Source organism: Orcinus orca, chromosome 12, assembly GCF_937001465.1.
Source record: "Orcinus orca chromosome 12, mOrcOrc1.1, whole genome shotgun sequence".
In the NCBI taxonomy this organism is placed as follows: Eukaryota; Metazoa; Chordata; class Mammalia; order Artiodactyla; family Delphinidae; genus Orcinus; species Orcinus orca.
The window spans coordinates 56,151,433-56,167,636 of NC_064570.1; the positions used below are offsets into that span (position 1 = coordinate 56,151,433).

The 16,204-nt window shown below is 38.5% G+C and overlaps 1 protein-coding gene and 1 long non-coding RNA gene across 4 annotated transcripts in view; both read right to left on the bottom strand.

The window, feature by feature from the left end:
- The window catches only part of GRIK2 (glutamate ionotropic receptor kainate type subunit 2), a 661,376-nt gene that overhangs the window by 621,743 nt on the left and 23,429 nt on the right, over positions 1-16,204 (bottom strand). The window lies entirely within an intron of this gene.
- LOC125960730 (uncharacterized) lies at positions 1,324-14,581 on the bottom strand. The gene is made up of 3 exons (XR_007470699.1): positions 14,510-14,581; positions 11,370-11,530; positions 1,324-8,994 (listed from the first exon to the last, which is right to left on the bottom strand). It is a non-coding gene; the product is annotated as an uncharacterized LOC125960730 (long non-coding RNA).

Here is a 16,204-nt window from a genome sequence, read left to right on the forward strand (position 1 = left end):
TCTGAGGGTTGTCTTTTTCTCTTGTTTATAGTTTCCTTTGTGGTGCAAAATCTTTTTAAGTTTCATTAGATCCCATTTGTTTATTTTTGTTTTTATATCCATTACTCTAGGAGGTGGGTCAAAAAAGATCTTGCTGTGATTTATGTCAAAGAGTGTTCTGCCTATGTTTTCCTCGAAGAGTTTTATACTGTCTAGCCTTGCATTTAGGTCTCTAATCCATTTTGAGTTTATTTTTGTCTATGTTGTTAGGCACTATTCTGATTTCATCTTTTACATGTAGCTGTCCAGTATCCCCAGCACCACTTACTGAAGAGACTGTCTTTTCTCCATTGTATATCCTTGCCTCCTTTGTCATACAGTAGTTGACCACAGGAGCATGGGTTTACCTCTGGTCTTTCTATCCTGTTCCATTGATCTATATTTCTCTCTTTGTGCCAGTACCATATTGTCTTGATTACTGTAGCTTTGTAGTATAGTCTGAAGTCAGAGAGTCTGATTCCTCCAGCTCCATTTTTTTCCCTCAAGATTGCTTTGGCTATTTGGGATCTTTTGTGTCTCCATACAAATGTTAAGATTTTTTGCTCTAGTTCTGTAAAAAAAATGCCACTGGTAATTTGACTGGGATTGCATTGAATCTGTAGATTGCTTTGGGTAATACAGTCATTTTCACAATATTGATTCTTCCAGTCCAAGAACATGGTATATCTCTCCATCTGTTTGTGTCATCTTTGATTTCTTTCATCAGTGTCTTAGAGTTTTCTGAGTATAGGTCTTTTACCTCCTTAGGTAGGTTTATTCCTAGGTATTTTATTCTTTTTGTTGCAATGGTGAATGGTATTGTTTCCTTAATTTCTCTTTCTGATCTTTCGCTATTAGTGTATAGGAATGCAAGAGATTTCTGTGCATTAATTTTGTATCCTGCAGCTTTACCAAATTAATTAATTAGCTCTAGTAGTTTTCTGGTGGCATCTTTAGGATTCTCAATGTATAGTATCATGTCATCTGCAAACAGTGACAATTTTACTTCTTCTTTGCCAATCTGTATTCCTTTTATTTCTTTCTCTTCTCTGATTGCTGTGGTTAGGACTTGCAAAACTATGTTGAATAATAGTGGCGAGAGTGGACATCCTTTTCTTGTTCCTGATCTTAGAGAAAATGCTTTCAGCTTTTCACCATTGAGAATGATGTTTGCTGTGGGTCTCTCATATATGGCCTTTATTATATTGAGGTAGGTTCCCTCTATACCCATTTTTTGGAGAGTTTTTATCATAAATGGGTGTTGAATTTTGTCAAAAGCTTTTTCTGCATCTATTGAGATGATCATGTTTTTTTTTTCTTTTATTTGTTAATATGGTGTATCACATTGATTGATTTGTGTATATTGAAAAATCCTTGCATCCCTGGGATAAATCCCACTTGATCATGGTGTATGATCTTTTTAATGTGTTGCTGGATTCTGTTTGCTAGTATTTTGTTGAGGATTCTTGCGTCTATGTTCATCAGTGATATTGGTCTGTAATTTTCTTTGTTTGTGATATCTTTGTCTGGTTTTGGTATCAGGGTGATGGTGGCCTCATAGAATGAGTTTGGGAGTGTTCCTCCCTCTGCAATTTTTTGGAAGAGTTTGAGAAAGACAGGCATTAACTCTTCTCTAAATATTTTATAGAATTCACCTGTGAAGCCAACTGATCCTGGACTTTTGTTTGTTGGAAGATTTTTAATTAGTTTCAAATTCATTACCTGCGATTGGTCTGTTTATATTTTTTAATTCTCCCTGGTTCAATCTTGGAAGGTTGTACTTTTCCAAGAATTTGTCCATTTCTTCCATGTTGTCCATTTTATTGGCATAGAGTTGCTTGTCTCTTATGATGCTTTGTATTTCTGCAGTGTCCATTGTTACTTCTCCTTTTTCATTTCTAATTTTATTGATTTGAGTCCTCTCTTTTTTTCCTGAGGAGTTTGGCTAAAGGTTTATCAATTTTGTTTATCTTCTCAAAAAAAGTTTTCTTTGTCTCTATTTCATTTATTTCTCCTCTGATCTTTATGATTTCTTTCCTTCTACTAACTTTGGGTTTTGTTTACTCTTCTGTCTCTAGTTCCTTTAAGTGTAAGGTTAGATTGTTTCTTGAGGTAGGATTGTATTGCTATAAATTTCCCTCTTAGAACTGCTTTTGCTGCATCCCAAAGGTTTTGGATCATCGTGTTTTCATTGTCATTTGTCTCTAGGTATTTGTTGATTTCCTCTTTGATTTCTTCAGTGATCTCTTGGTTATTTAGTAGTGTATTGTTTAGCCTCCATGTGTTTGTGTTTTTTACATTTTTTTCCCTGTAATTTATTTCTAATCTCATAGTGTTGTGGCTGGAAAAGATGCTCGATATGATTTCAATTTTCTTAAATTTACCGAGTCTTAATTTGTGACCCAAGATGTGATCCATCCTGGAGAATGTTTCATGTGCACTTGAGAAGAAAGTGTAATCTGCTGTTTTTGGATGGAATGTCTTATAAATATCAATTAAATCTATCTGGTCCGTTGTGTCATTTGAAGCTTGTGTTTCATTATTAATTTTCTGCCTGGATGATCTGTCCACTGGTGTAAGTGAGGTGCTAAAGTCCCCCACTATTATTGTGTTACTGTCGATTTTCTCTTTTATAGCTGTTAGCATTTGCCTTATATATTGAGGTGTTCCTATGTTGGGTGCATATATATTTATAATTGTTATATCTTCTTCTTGGATTGATCCCTTGATCATTATGTAGTGTCCTTCCTTGTTTCTTGTAACATTCTTTATTTTAAAGTCTACTTTATCTGATATGAGTTTTGCTATCCAGCTTTCTTGTGATTTCCATTTGCATGGAATCTCTTTTTCCATCCCCTCACTTTCAGTCTGAATGTGTCCCTAGGTCTGAAGTGGGTGTCTTATAGACAGCATATATATAGGTCTTGTTTTTGTATCCATTCAGCAAGCCTGTGTCTTTTGGTTGGAGCATTTAATCCATTCACATTTAAGGTAATTATCGATATGTATGTTCCTATTACCATTTTCTTAATTGTTTTGGGTTTGTTTTTGTAGGTCCTTTTCTTCTCTTGTGTTTCCCACCTAGAGAAGTTCCTTTAGCATTTGCTGTAGAGCTGATTTGGTGGTGAATTCTCTTAGCTTTTGCTTGTCTGTAAAGCTTTTGATTTTTCCTTCGAATCTGAATGAGATCCTTGCCACGTAGAGTAATCTTGGTTGTAGCTTCTTCCCTTTCATCACTTTAAATATATCGTGCCACTCCCTTCTGGCTTGTAGAGTTTCTACTGAGAAATCAGCTGTTAACCTTATGGGAGTTCCCTCGTATGTTGTCATTTTTCCCTTGTTGCTTTTAATAATTTTTCTTTGTCTTTAATTTTTGTCAGTTTGATTACTATTTGTCTTGGCATGTTTCTCCTTGGTTTTATCCTGCCTGGGACTCTCTGTGCTTCCTGGACTTGGGTGGCTATTTCCTTTCCCATGTTAGGGACGTTTTCAACTATAATCTCTTCAAATATTTTCTCAGGTCCTTTCTCGCTGTCTTCTCCTTCTGGGGCCCCTATAATGTGAATGTTGGTGTGTTCAATGTTGTTCCAGAGGTCTCTTAGGCTGTCTTCATTTATTTTCATTCTTTTTTCTTTATTCTGTTCCATGGCAATGAATTCCACCATTCTGTCTTCCAGGTCATTTATCCGTTCTTCTCCCTCAGTTATTCTGCTATTGATTCCTTCTAGTGTATTTTTCATTTCAGTTATTGTATTGTTCATCTCCGTTTGCTTGTTCCTTAATTCTTCTAGGTGTTTGTTCTTTAATTCTTCCAGGTCTTTGTTAAACATTTCTTGCATCTTCTTGATCTTTGCCTCCATTCTTCTTCTGAGGTCCTGGATCATCTTCATTATCATTATTCTGAATTCTTTTTCTGGAAGGTTGCCTATCTCCACTTCATTTAGTTGTTTTTCTGGGGTTTTATCTAATTCCTTCATCTGGTACATAGTCCTCTGCCTTTTCATTTTGTCTATCTTTTTGTGAATGTGGTTTTCGTTGCACAGGCTGCAGGATTGTAGCACTTATTCTCACTCTTGCTGTCTGCCTTCTGGTGGATGAGACTAAGAGGCTTGTAGAGCTTCTTGACGGGAGGGACTGGTGGTGGGTAAAGCTGGGTGTTGCTCTGCTGGGCAGAGCTCAGTAAAACTTTAATCCATCTGCTGATAGGTGGGGCTGAGTTCCCCCCCACTGGTTGTTTGGCCTGAGGTGACCCAGCACTGGAGGCTACCCAGCAATTTGGTGGGCTAATGGTGGATTCCGGGAGGGCTCACGCCAAGTAACACTTCCCAGAACCTCTGCTGCCAGTGTCCTTGTACCTGCAGTGAGCCACAGACACCCCCCCAACCACCTCTGCAGGAGACCCACCCAACACTAGCAGGAAAGTCTGGCTCATTCTCCTATGGGGTCACTGCTCCTTCCCCCTGGGTCCTGATGCACACACTACTTTGTGTGTGCCCTCCAAGAGTAGAGTCTCTGTTTCCTCCAGGCCTTTCAAAGTCCTGCAATCAAATCCCGTTAGCCTTCAAAGTCTGATTCTCTGGGAATTCTTCCTCCTATTGCCGGACCCCCAGGTTGGGAAGCCTGATGTGGGGCTCAGAGCCTTCTCTCCAGTGAGTGGACTTCTGTGGTATAAGTGTTCTCCAGTTTGTGAGTCATTCACCCAGCAGTTATGGAATTTGATTTTATTGTGATTGCGCCCCCTCCTACTGTCTCATTGTGTCTTCTCCTTTGTCTTTGGATGTGGGGTATCTTTTTTGGTGAGTTCCAGTGTCTTCCTGTCGATGACTGTTCAGCAGTTGGTTGTGATTCCAGTGCTCTCACAAGAGGGAGTGAGCACAGGTCCTTCTATTCCACCATCTTGAACCGATCTCAATGATTCTCTTAATAGAAATTTACTGTATTTCCTTTTTTTGCCACAACAAACAACACTGAAATAAAGAACCACTTATTTATGTCTTTATACCTAGTGCATTTATTTATGTGGGATAGGTTCTTACGAGTATATTGCTTGTGTGTATATATTTAATTTTAATATACTGCCAGATTGCTTTCCAAAAAGGCTGTAATGCTTCACATTTCCACCAGCAATGTATGAAAGTACCCTTTCCCCCACATCCTAGCCAGCAATACATGCAAAAGCTCTATTCTTTTTCTGCCAGGCTGATGAGTGTGAAGTGATATATTGCTTATTTTCAATTTGCCTTTCCCTGACTGCTAGTAAACTTGAACATCTTTTCATATGCATATTGGCCAAGTGCCCTTAAAAATGAAGAAGTTCATTTTTTCTTCTTTTTTAGGGACACCCCATAGAGCTTTTTAAAGTATACCTAAGAACAAGCTTATCTAGCCAACCCATGTGAGTAAAATGGGATTTCCTCTAGATATTCAAAACTAAATCAGTCTGGAAAAGATACTCAGCTGTGTTTCATATAGAGTCATTGAGGATTTCCCTAGTTCCCACCTGAAGTATCTAAGTGTTCAATTTGGCCAAGGGTTTGTCTTGTGGGGTTGTGGACTGAGAGAAAGAGAGTAAGGCATGAAGACTGACGTTCATCTGTAGAGTCAACTGGGTAGTCAGCACTGCCTTCAGACTTTTTATATTTAGCATGTGTAATAGTACATAAGCCCATCTGCTCTCTGGTAGGACACATCCCATGTGGTAATAAATTAAAACCAAGACAGCACTGAGGTTTTATGGCAACATGGAAGTTCATACGTATTCCCATAAGAGCCGTAAGAAAAAAATTTAAGGAAAATATAAAGAAGACTCTATACTGAGTTCTAAGAGGTGTCCACATATATTCACACAATTGGTTTTCCTGGTCATGTTCTAATGTTGAAAAATTCAGGGAGGAATACACACATGACATTTAAATCATGTCATTTGATTTTTAATTGTAAAGAAATATTTGTGAGCACTATATTGAGTTTATATTCAAAAGCGTCTTTTTTTTTTTTTTTTTTGTCTTTTTGTGTTTTTATTCAGGAGTAGGGGTGGAGTAAATATGAAAGGCTGGGATTATTTCCTTCCAAGAATGTACTCGATGAAATTTTAAACTTGAATTGTTTCTCTAAAACGACTGAAAAAGACAGGAAGACTTCATCAGGTAGGTCATAAAAGTGTTAAACATTGAGAAATCAGAGCCATAATGATGCTCCAAATTAGCTTCCCTGAGGAGGGGATTCTGGCCACAGCCCTTGTTAAGTGCTGTAATGTGTAGTGAGTAAAATGAATTATTCATGTAATACTTGAACATACTCTGGGAATTTCTGACAGCCTCCAGGAGAAAAATATGATTTGTCTTTCAGGTGATAAGAAGAATCTGGATCCTGAATTCAAGCAAATAATACAATTCAAGAGCAGCTTGCATTGATTTCATAATCTTTAGAATCCACACCCCTCCCCAGTAAAAGCAGAGAAAATATAATTTAATCAATTGGGTAAGAACCTGTGCTGATTATCTGAGCACTCTTCTGATATTCTCAGAGATGGGACTGCCATTCCTAATGCAGGATTTGTATTCAGCCTGCCTTTCTAAGTACACAACTGCTGTTATTTGTGTATGTGAATTATTTCTTCTATAACAAGGCTGGAATTACATTTGGGAATTTAATTCAAATTAAGTATTAATAATAGGAGCAACTTTTTTAATGTCATAAAAAGTGCCACTGGTACTTAAAACATAAATTGTCACAAAGCATCCTCCCTCTCCCTGCATACCTTCAGGTTCTAATCCCATCATTAAATTTTCTATCAATTTATTTTCTAAGTTATTACCAATGGAATGAAGGGAATCCAAGTGAGAGTCAATGCTCATTTATTTGAAATTGCTTTGAAATTCTGTTGTTGTTGTTTTTAAAGAACATTCAGCTAATATTTACTCCCTTTTCTTTGGGAACCTGGTGGCACAAATGGCCTAAGGATGCTTTCAAAAAGAGCAGGGATTTATTCAAGCTGCATTACTTGTACTTAAGTGCTATTTATTAAAATTTGGCTAGTAAAGAATTAAGAAAATGAACCCAGGATGATAATAACTTCAAATAGTACTCAGCAAGGTAATGCTCTTTAAACTCTCAGGACTCATGCTTTGGTAAATGGAAGACTATTGGGAATGTCTCCCTTTGAGAGGACAAAGAGTTAATGAACACAGATTAAGGATCCGCCCCACCACCGCCACCTCCACCCCCCGCCCCAGACAATGGGAAGGTCCCAGTCACTGCTCTTCATACCCACTGACCCTGCCTCCTCCTCTTCCCTCTAGGTGACTATTACATAGACCAACCTCTAGGCTGCTAAGGGCAGAGCCATCCTTTATGTCATGCTGCACAGCTCACATGAAAAGACAAAGTTCTGGAATAAAGCACACCTTGCCATCTGCCCACAGAATGACACTCCTCAGAGCAAGAGGTAGCAGCAGATCAGTAGCTGGATGAACCAGCTGGCTGAAGGCTGACCAAGTCCTACCTTGAACATTCCTAGTTGTCTCATGCTGAAAAGTGGACTTTTGCACTCCTCCCACCCCCAGTAAGGTCTCAAAATGCAAGAGAGCCACCCCTAGAGGCAGGGTGAGGGGAGGGGCAGAGAAGGGGCCCAAGCTGTCTGGATTCGATTGCACTGAGCACTGAGCACTGCCCCCCCGCCCCATTCCCACACACTCGTCCCTGGATCTGTGTTTGTTTCGCTTGGTCTTACCCACCCCTGTGATGGGAAGACAACCCTTTTTCCATTCTAATTTTGCCTCTGAAGACTCCTGTCTTTTGGCAGAGATTTAGAAAATCTAATAAAAATATAAATATCACTAAAAAGAATAACTCAATATTTGTGAAAACTCTGTCCTTTCCAGTAAGGTATAAACTCTTTAAGGGCAGGAACAATGTCCACTTCTGTTCATGCTGTAAACCCAGTGGCTAAAATACAGCACGTGACACAAAGTAACCGCTCAATAAATATATTAGATTAACCAGTGGTTTTCAAATTTGCCTGGGTAAATTTGAAAACCACCTGGAGGTCTTGTTAAACCACAGGCTGCTAAGCCTCATCCTCAGTTTCTGATGCAATAGATCTGGGGTGGGATCTGAGAATTTGCATTTCTAATAAGTTCCCAGGTGGTAATGCTGCTGGTGGTCCAGAGACCACATTTTCAGAAACACTGCATTAAACCATATGAAATTATCATTTTTGTTGGTCCAAAAATGGCCAAATATTAACAATTTCACATGATTTAGTTTAGCATGTTTATGAGTTAATAGATATGAATAGATAAATATAATGTAGGCATTTATATTCTTTCTTGAGCTTATTCCAGAAGCCAGCATAAATGCATACGGCAGGTTAGAGAGCATAGGCTCTGGAGCCAGAGAGACCTGCATTTAAATTCTCACTCTGACACTAGGTGTAATGTCCCAGATAACTCACTTATCTTCTTGGAACCTCAGTTTTCTTGTCTCTAAAATGGGGGTGATGGACTTGCAGTGAGGATTGAATGAGATAATATATGAAAAATACCTGCATTGTAACTGGCCTGCAGCAGATATTCAATAAAGAGTAACCATCATCATTATTAATTTCACCATTATTATTATCATCTTAACATTGGGCCACACTCTAGAAATTAGAATAACTCATGTTCTTCTATGCATTTTCTCTCTGTAAGAAGTAAACCAGAATTGGGAAAGGCTGCTTGAGGGTTATTTCAGAAGAGCAATGGTTCTTCATGCTGAGGAAAATATTCTTGTTATCGCATGCAATGCCTGTTCTAGGTTGAACAGTGGGCTTGGAGAATCCCACATCCCAATCACAGAGCAGCAAAATTCAACTAAATTCTACCAAAATTTATTGAAATGAAAGGATCAGAAGACTTACGATCAGAGTCTAACCCAGCTTCAAACTCCTCAATATCTGGAACCTTTGGGAAAAGTTATTTAACTTTTCTCAGCCTAGTTTCCTCATCTGTGAAAGGAGATTAAGAGCACCTACTTTTTAGGCTTATTGTAGGAATTAAATATTGTGTATGCAAATGCATACAAAATGCAAACCATTAAACAAGTACACTTGTGCAACATGCAATAAGACAGTCCCAGTTTCAACCACACTATCCCACTGTCCCTATAAGTCTACCTGTACTTATCATACCTGTGTGTTGATTTAAAGTTTCTAAAATGTGGTCATTGTAGCTGTACAATCTCTAGTTATCTCAGGACCTCAGCCATCCTTCAATGTTACCAGTGAGCCCAAATACCTCCACCACCACCCAGCCCCATTGCACAGGCCCGTATGAGATTTTGGTAATTTAACAAAGCCACTAGTTACACAAAGAGTGAAAGAGATACACTGAAAATAGGATGATTATGAGTAAAAAGAAATGGACGTGTGTCCTGCAAAGGTGGGAGGGTGATGGGAAAAGATCCTACACCCCTGTGAAGAATAGATCATATGACAGAACCAAGTATAAGAAGCGAGTAAAACCAGCTTGCTGCCTAGGCTGAGGAAGACGAAAAAAGACAAGGCACTGGAGCTGTCCACAGGGAAGGAATGAGTCAGAGAAATGTAAATAAGAGGGAAAACAAGGTAAGTTGTACGAGAGGCTTTCTTCTTTCCTATCTTGGGTGCAGCTGAGACTCATCTCTGCTCTTAAAGGCTAGGGAAATCATGTAGACATGACCACATTAAAAATAGCGCGTTCGAGACTTTCCAGTAAAGATTTGAAATCCCCTTGGCATGTCAGGGTGACCCTGCTACTGGAGCTCTCAAATAAATGAGAGGAAATGGATGATAACCTGGGTTTGGGGGCTCGTTCTCTGCTAGATCTCATAGCTGTCATTTTGCAGATGCTGTTTAGAGTAGCTATTTCTCATTCAATTGATGTTGAGGACATTGGCATTTCCATTATAATAATTTAAGAAAAGAGGAACAAACGGTGATTGATGAGAGGAGATTAGCAGAGGGAACAAAGGCATCTCCTCTCCAACCTTCCCTCACCTGCCCAACCAGCACCCTCACAGAAAGCCTCAACCACCCATCATGCTGCCTAGGAAAGACCACATGGACAGCTGCCTTTTTGGCCAACCAGTGTGAAATGAAACAACAAGAAAAGTGAAGCACAAGAGACAAGCATTTGCAACGCTTAGTCTCAGACTTTTTTGTAGGGTAGTATTTTGCTTCATGGAAACTTGAATACAAAATTTTACAAACTTTAGTGGAAAAACTATCTTCACCCCACCCCTCCATATGTAGTCTGGTACCAGTCCATAAAAGGGTTGTTAAACTCTGCATAGACCACTTCATAAAAATAGGCTCTTTTATCTGCTGCCAGAGAGCAACAAAGGGACTCTTCCGTGTCTGTGGAGATTCTAGGATGATGTTAGGATGGATAATAGAAAGACAAATACTTGCTAAAATACTGTCTGTTACTCCCAGAATCACTATAGCAATACCCAAGCCAAGCAGCTGAGAAAAGCCTTAACACACTATGCAATTCAAATGCAACCCATCACTGCTGCTGTAATTACAGGCGCCTGCCTTCCTCCTCTCAGATCTGTGGATAAAAGCCTAGGGCTGAATTTGTTTCTCAGCTGCACAGAAGCCGAAGCTAGCAGTCAATAAACACAGAGGATTCTGCGTTTGACAGACAGGCTCTTGTAGGATAGACAGCTAACCTATTGTTCAACAGTTCGTCCACACTCAGATTATCAGGATGACAGAAAGGGAAGGGATGTTTTTGGATGCTCCCTAAATGCAAGGACTTTCATTTAAGCCCCACAACAACCATAGAAGTGAGGTGTTATTATCCTTATTTTTTAAATAAGAAAAATGAGGCTCAAAGGTTGAGTCATTTGCCTCAGGTCGCACAGCTTTGTAAGGTGTGGAATTGGCCCTGGAATCCCGATCTTTCTGACCACGTTGTCCATGTTTTTTCCAGCTCAGTCTGGAATTGGGCTCCTGGCAATAGTAGGTTATTAGCAATGTACTGTGGTGCTCGTAACTTGTAAACTCTCAAAGGCTGATGCGTGGCTATTTTCAAATGAGAATTCTGCACCTCCATCCTTTTAGGGGGAGGTAGAGTGATCAAGATTTAAGATTCCACCGTGGCTATATCTGCGTGCTGGCGGATCAGAAAATACTGAATGTAAGGGCAACCTAAAAGATTAAAAAGAGCACATCAGGGTTACTAGAGAAGGAATACTTAGGAAGGCACAGAGAGGCAAGACTTCGAACCTCTAGAATCTCTGTCTTCTTAAAATGGGACAGCAAACATTTGTGCTGAGGTTACATAGACTCTATTAGAGGATGGAGGAGAGTGCCCACCAGCCACGTGGAAATTTACCTTCGTACACAGAAGTTATTCTCAGATTTTTGCTGTACTAACATTGAACCCACTTCCTTCTCTCTGAGCAGGCCAATAGGGATCTCCTTCCAGTGATGTACGCTCCTCTCAAATATAGATCCCAGGAGAATCACCTCCAATTTCTCACTCTGTAGATTACAGCATTAGTCTATCTCAAAGGCTCTAGCCACACGTATTTATACCATTTTACTAGGAACTTATGAAGCCTTAACATATCCAGTTTTTAAAAATATGATCTTAAATACATAGAAAAAAATAAATCTACTATTGAAAAGTATGCCCTTTAAAGAAAAAATTGGGTAAACCTAGCAACAAACCCTGAGGAATTACCCATTTCAAAATGTTATGTGGAAGTGGCTTTGAAGTTCAATTTAATTTCCTGGAAGCCCCAAACACCTCTATTTCCCTACAGAAAATAATTAAGCATCAGGGATGACAATGTGATTAGCAAGTAAAACACCTGGAACTTGCTTAGCAAATCAGAAAGCAAAGAGAGGACTGCTGTGAAACTGCAGCAGCTCCTCCCCTGCCCAACCTCATCACCAGCGCTGAAGAACCATCCTCATCTTCAGAAGTAGGCAGGGGGGTCAGGCCTGCCATTGTAGAGAAATACCCCACTATTTGTCACTGCCTAAAGGCCTATTGGGTCCTGGTTAATCGTCCGGCCCCTCATGTTCCTGAAGGGCACCCCCACTGGCCTGAAAAAAAAGCGGGGGATGTCCAATCATCCTTCTGAGAATAACATAATATGTAGATGTATCTGATCTAAATGAGCCTGAACCAATTACAGAAATCAATACTTTGTGTTGCAAAACTAATTAAATGATTGACCAATTGATTGATTATATTAACATTTAGGTTCTTATACACCAGGCCCTTCACTAAGCACTATATGTGTTATCTCTTAATCCCAAGAATAACTTTATAAGGTGAATAATATTATCATTTCCATTTTATAAGTAAGGAAACTAAAACTTAGGAAGATTCAGCAGCATGTTGCAATCATATAGCTCAAAAGCAGCAGAGTCAGGTTCAAATTCAGATATGTGTGAATCCAAAAGCCAAGCTCATGACCTTATAATAGAAGAACTGGTTAATAAATAACAAACAGCTGTACAGTGGAAAGAGACACTTAAAAAAAGTTACACAAAAATACTTCAAAACAGAAAAATGTTCACAATAAAGTGTTAAGTGAAAATAAATTAACAAAACATGTATAGTAAGAGTCAAGGATAAATCTCAAAATGACATTTATGGTGAAATAATGGGTGATTTTTAAATAATTTTTTATATATTTTCCATTTTCTACAATAACTATATTACTTTTTTAAAATTTTACTTATTTATTTTTGGCTGCGTTTGGTCTTCATTGCAGCACGCTGGCTTTCTCTAGTTGCGTCGAGTGGGGGCAACTCTTTGTTGCGGTGCGCAGGCTTCTCATTGCAGTGGCTTCTCTTGTTGCCAAGCACGGGCTCTAGGTATGTGGGCTTCAGTAGCTGTGGCTCGCGGGCTCTAGACCACAGGCTCAGTAGTTGTGGCGTACTGGCTTCGTTGCGCCGCGGCATGTGGGATCTTCCCAGACCAGGGATCAAACCCGTGTTCCCTGAACTGTCAGGCAGATTCTTAACCACTGTGCCACTAGGGAAGTCTCTACTATATTACTTTTATAATCAATCAAAATATTTTGTTTTGTTTTAATTTTAAAAGGCTAGCAAATACAAACAAAATGATAACAGTGGTTTTAGTTGAATGGCACAATTATAAGAGGTTTTATTTTCACTTTTACACTTTTCCATATTTTCCCAAATGTAACAGCATTACAATGCATTACTTCATAACCACACACACACACACACACACACACACACACAAAGTTAAAAACTCTAAAGAGCTGAGCTCCTTTCTAAAATGTTTAATTGGATGCCTGTGGCAGAGACTACCAGTGGTCCTTCAATCTTCATTCTCTATGTCTTCTACAGAAATAGACCCTGAGATTTTCAACTGGGCACATTTCCTGTAATAGGGCTTCAATTCCCAGCCTCCTGTTTGCCCAGGTGTAGCCATGTGCCTAAGTTCCTGTCAATAGGATATGAGGTAAAACGGTGTGTGCAATATCCAGGAGGTGTCCATCCTGCTGTTGGGAAGGTGCGTGGGATCCCTAGAGCTCCACTTTAGACCATGAGAAAGTCCACACCAGATGCCAGATATAGACACCAGAAGAGAGAGCTGGAAGTGGCACGGACCCCAGAAGGCTACAGATCCACCACACCACCCCTGACTTGTATGTGAGAGAGAAGTACACATCTATCTTGTTTTGTTTTGTTTTCCTGGAAGGTGGGGTGATGTTTTTATGATATGTTACTGAATCTACATCCTAACTAACACAGTACTTAAATACTTAAAATAATATAGACTAGTTCCCTCTCTCTCTCTCTCTCTCTCTCTCTCTCTCTCTCTATATATATATATATACATACACTTACACACACATTTATGTACACACACGTGTGTGCAAGTGTTCATGAATATTTGTATATAAATATATGTGTGTGTATATGTGAAATATATTAATGGCATCACTATGATTTGAGACAACAGGCCCAGTCCAGCTGAAGACTTCTGGAGTTAGAGCAGTGGAGAGAAGGAACACAAACAGCACAGCCATTCTAATATCTAATCTAATATCAAGAATGGGGGCTTCCCTGGTGGCGCAGTGGTTGAGAGTCCGCCTGCCAATGCAGGGGACACGGGTTCGTGCCCCGGTTTGGGAAGATCCTACATGCCGCAGAGCGGCTGGGCCTGTGAGCCATGGCCGCTGAGCCATGGCCGCTGAGCCACAGGCATCCGGAGCCTGTGCTCCGCAACGAGAGAGGCCACAGCAGTGAGAGGCCAGCGTACCGCAAAAAAAAAAAAAAGAATGGAATGTCTGAGTAAAGGCCTCAGTAGATCACAAGTCTCAGAGAAAGATGCAAACAGCAGGCTTTAGAAATCTGTCCATGCAGATGCGGCTAGATGCCTCTCTTCATGTTAGAATAATTATTTACATGTTACTACTGTGTGCACTTGTCACACTGTTTTGCAATTTTCTTTTACGTGGTTACCTATACCTGTAGATTATGAGATCCTTGATACAGAGACCAGTGCTTTTTACTTTCAACTTCTTAGTGTCCTAGAGCCCAATACAGTGCCTGGCATAAGGTAAGCAGTTAAACATTTGTTAAATGAATAAACAAATAACACACTGGATTATTGGTTGCTTGTACAAACAGACTTAAATACTAAGGTATATATTACAAAGAAGCAACATATTAGAGGGTATATATTAAAGCACAAACTCTAGATATTAGAGAAAAATCATCTCCAAGTATATATACATTTTGATAAGTTATATCAAACTAAAAGTGAATTTCAATATGGTGGATTCTTCAATTCTATCAAGGTATTGAAATAAAATACTGAAACAAGAGCCTACAGTATGGAACTGAAAAATATACATCTTACTGTCTATCAGAAAAAAAAACAGAATCATTAGGAACCCCTATATAATGTATTTTATAATAACCATATTTTGGGGAAATTTTCATATTTACTGAAATTTTAGTTATGTCTTGCTTTACAATTATTGTATTACGTCAATAATCAAAGAACTGGATCAGATACCAATGCTGAATAAATATTTGTTGAATTAACTGGAAATTTAAATCAAAAATGGAAGCAAAATTGAAAGAGTTGATAGGAGGCTTTTGGCATCCTCCCTACAACCACAATATAAAGCATTACTTTATTTTCTGGTAAACAAATTTAGTTTTATCTCCCTTTCTCGAAAAATAGCAACAAAAGAGAGAGGGAGAGAGATTACTTATACTAAATACGGCTTTTGCTTATTAATACGTAGTGATCTTTTTATATTCGTTTAGTTCCCTTATAACATACGCAGTACAGGAGAAAAATAAAGAAATTTGAACATTAAAATTCTCTCCACAGTTCACTTAGAAAATATGCTACTTTGAAATCTTAGCTAAGAGTCTATCCTTGTTTATATTAAAAGTTGCTGAAGTAGTCTGGCCACCTGCTAGGCAATAAAAGATGTATAAAATTCAAAGAACTTTGAGCAATTCACTTCCATTACCACTGCCTTGTGGCTGTCAAGTTTAGTAAAGTCAGAGACTCCAACCTAAAGCCAATAAATGAGTATCCTTGAATAAATGTAAATGTATTAATAATATTATCTACTGTGTACATTTTTTCATATCCAACGCACATATATAAATTTATCCTAAACAAATGGGAAGGTTAAAGGCATAATAATTCTAACTTATAACTGGATGAATATACAGGATTAAAACCTACTATGAGTCTATCTCTGTTTTGTAAATAATTTCATTTATATCATTTTTTTAGATTCCACACGTAAAGTAATAGCATATGATATTTACTTACAAAACAGAAATAGACACAGACATAGGAAACAAACTTATGGTTGCCCAAGAGGAATCAGGGGAGGAATAAATTGGAAGTTCAGGTTTAACAAATACACACTAATATATATAAAATAGATAAACAACAAGGACCTACTGTATAGCACAGGGAACAATATTCAATACCTTATAATAACCTATAATAGAAAATAATCTGAAAAAGAATAGATACATATACAAATGTATAACTGAATCACTTTGCTGTATACCTGAAACTAACACATTGTAAATCAATTATACTTAAATAAAAAAAATTCAGATAACAATTAAAAAAAAAAACCTTACTGTGAAATTCATGCCATAAAAAAGGATTTTTCAAAAAAA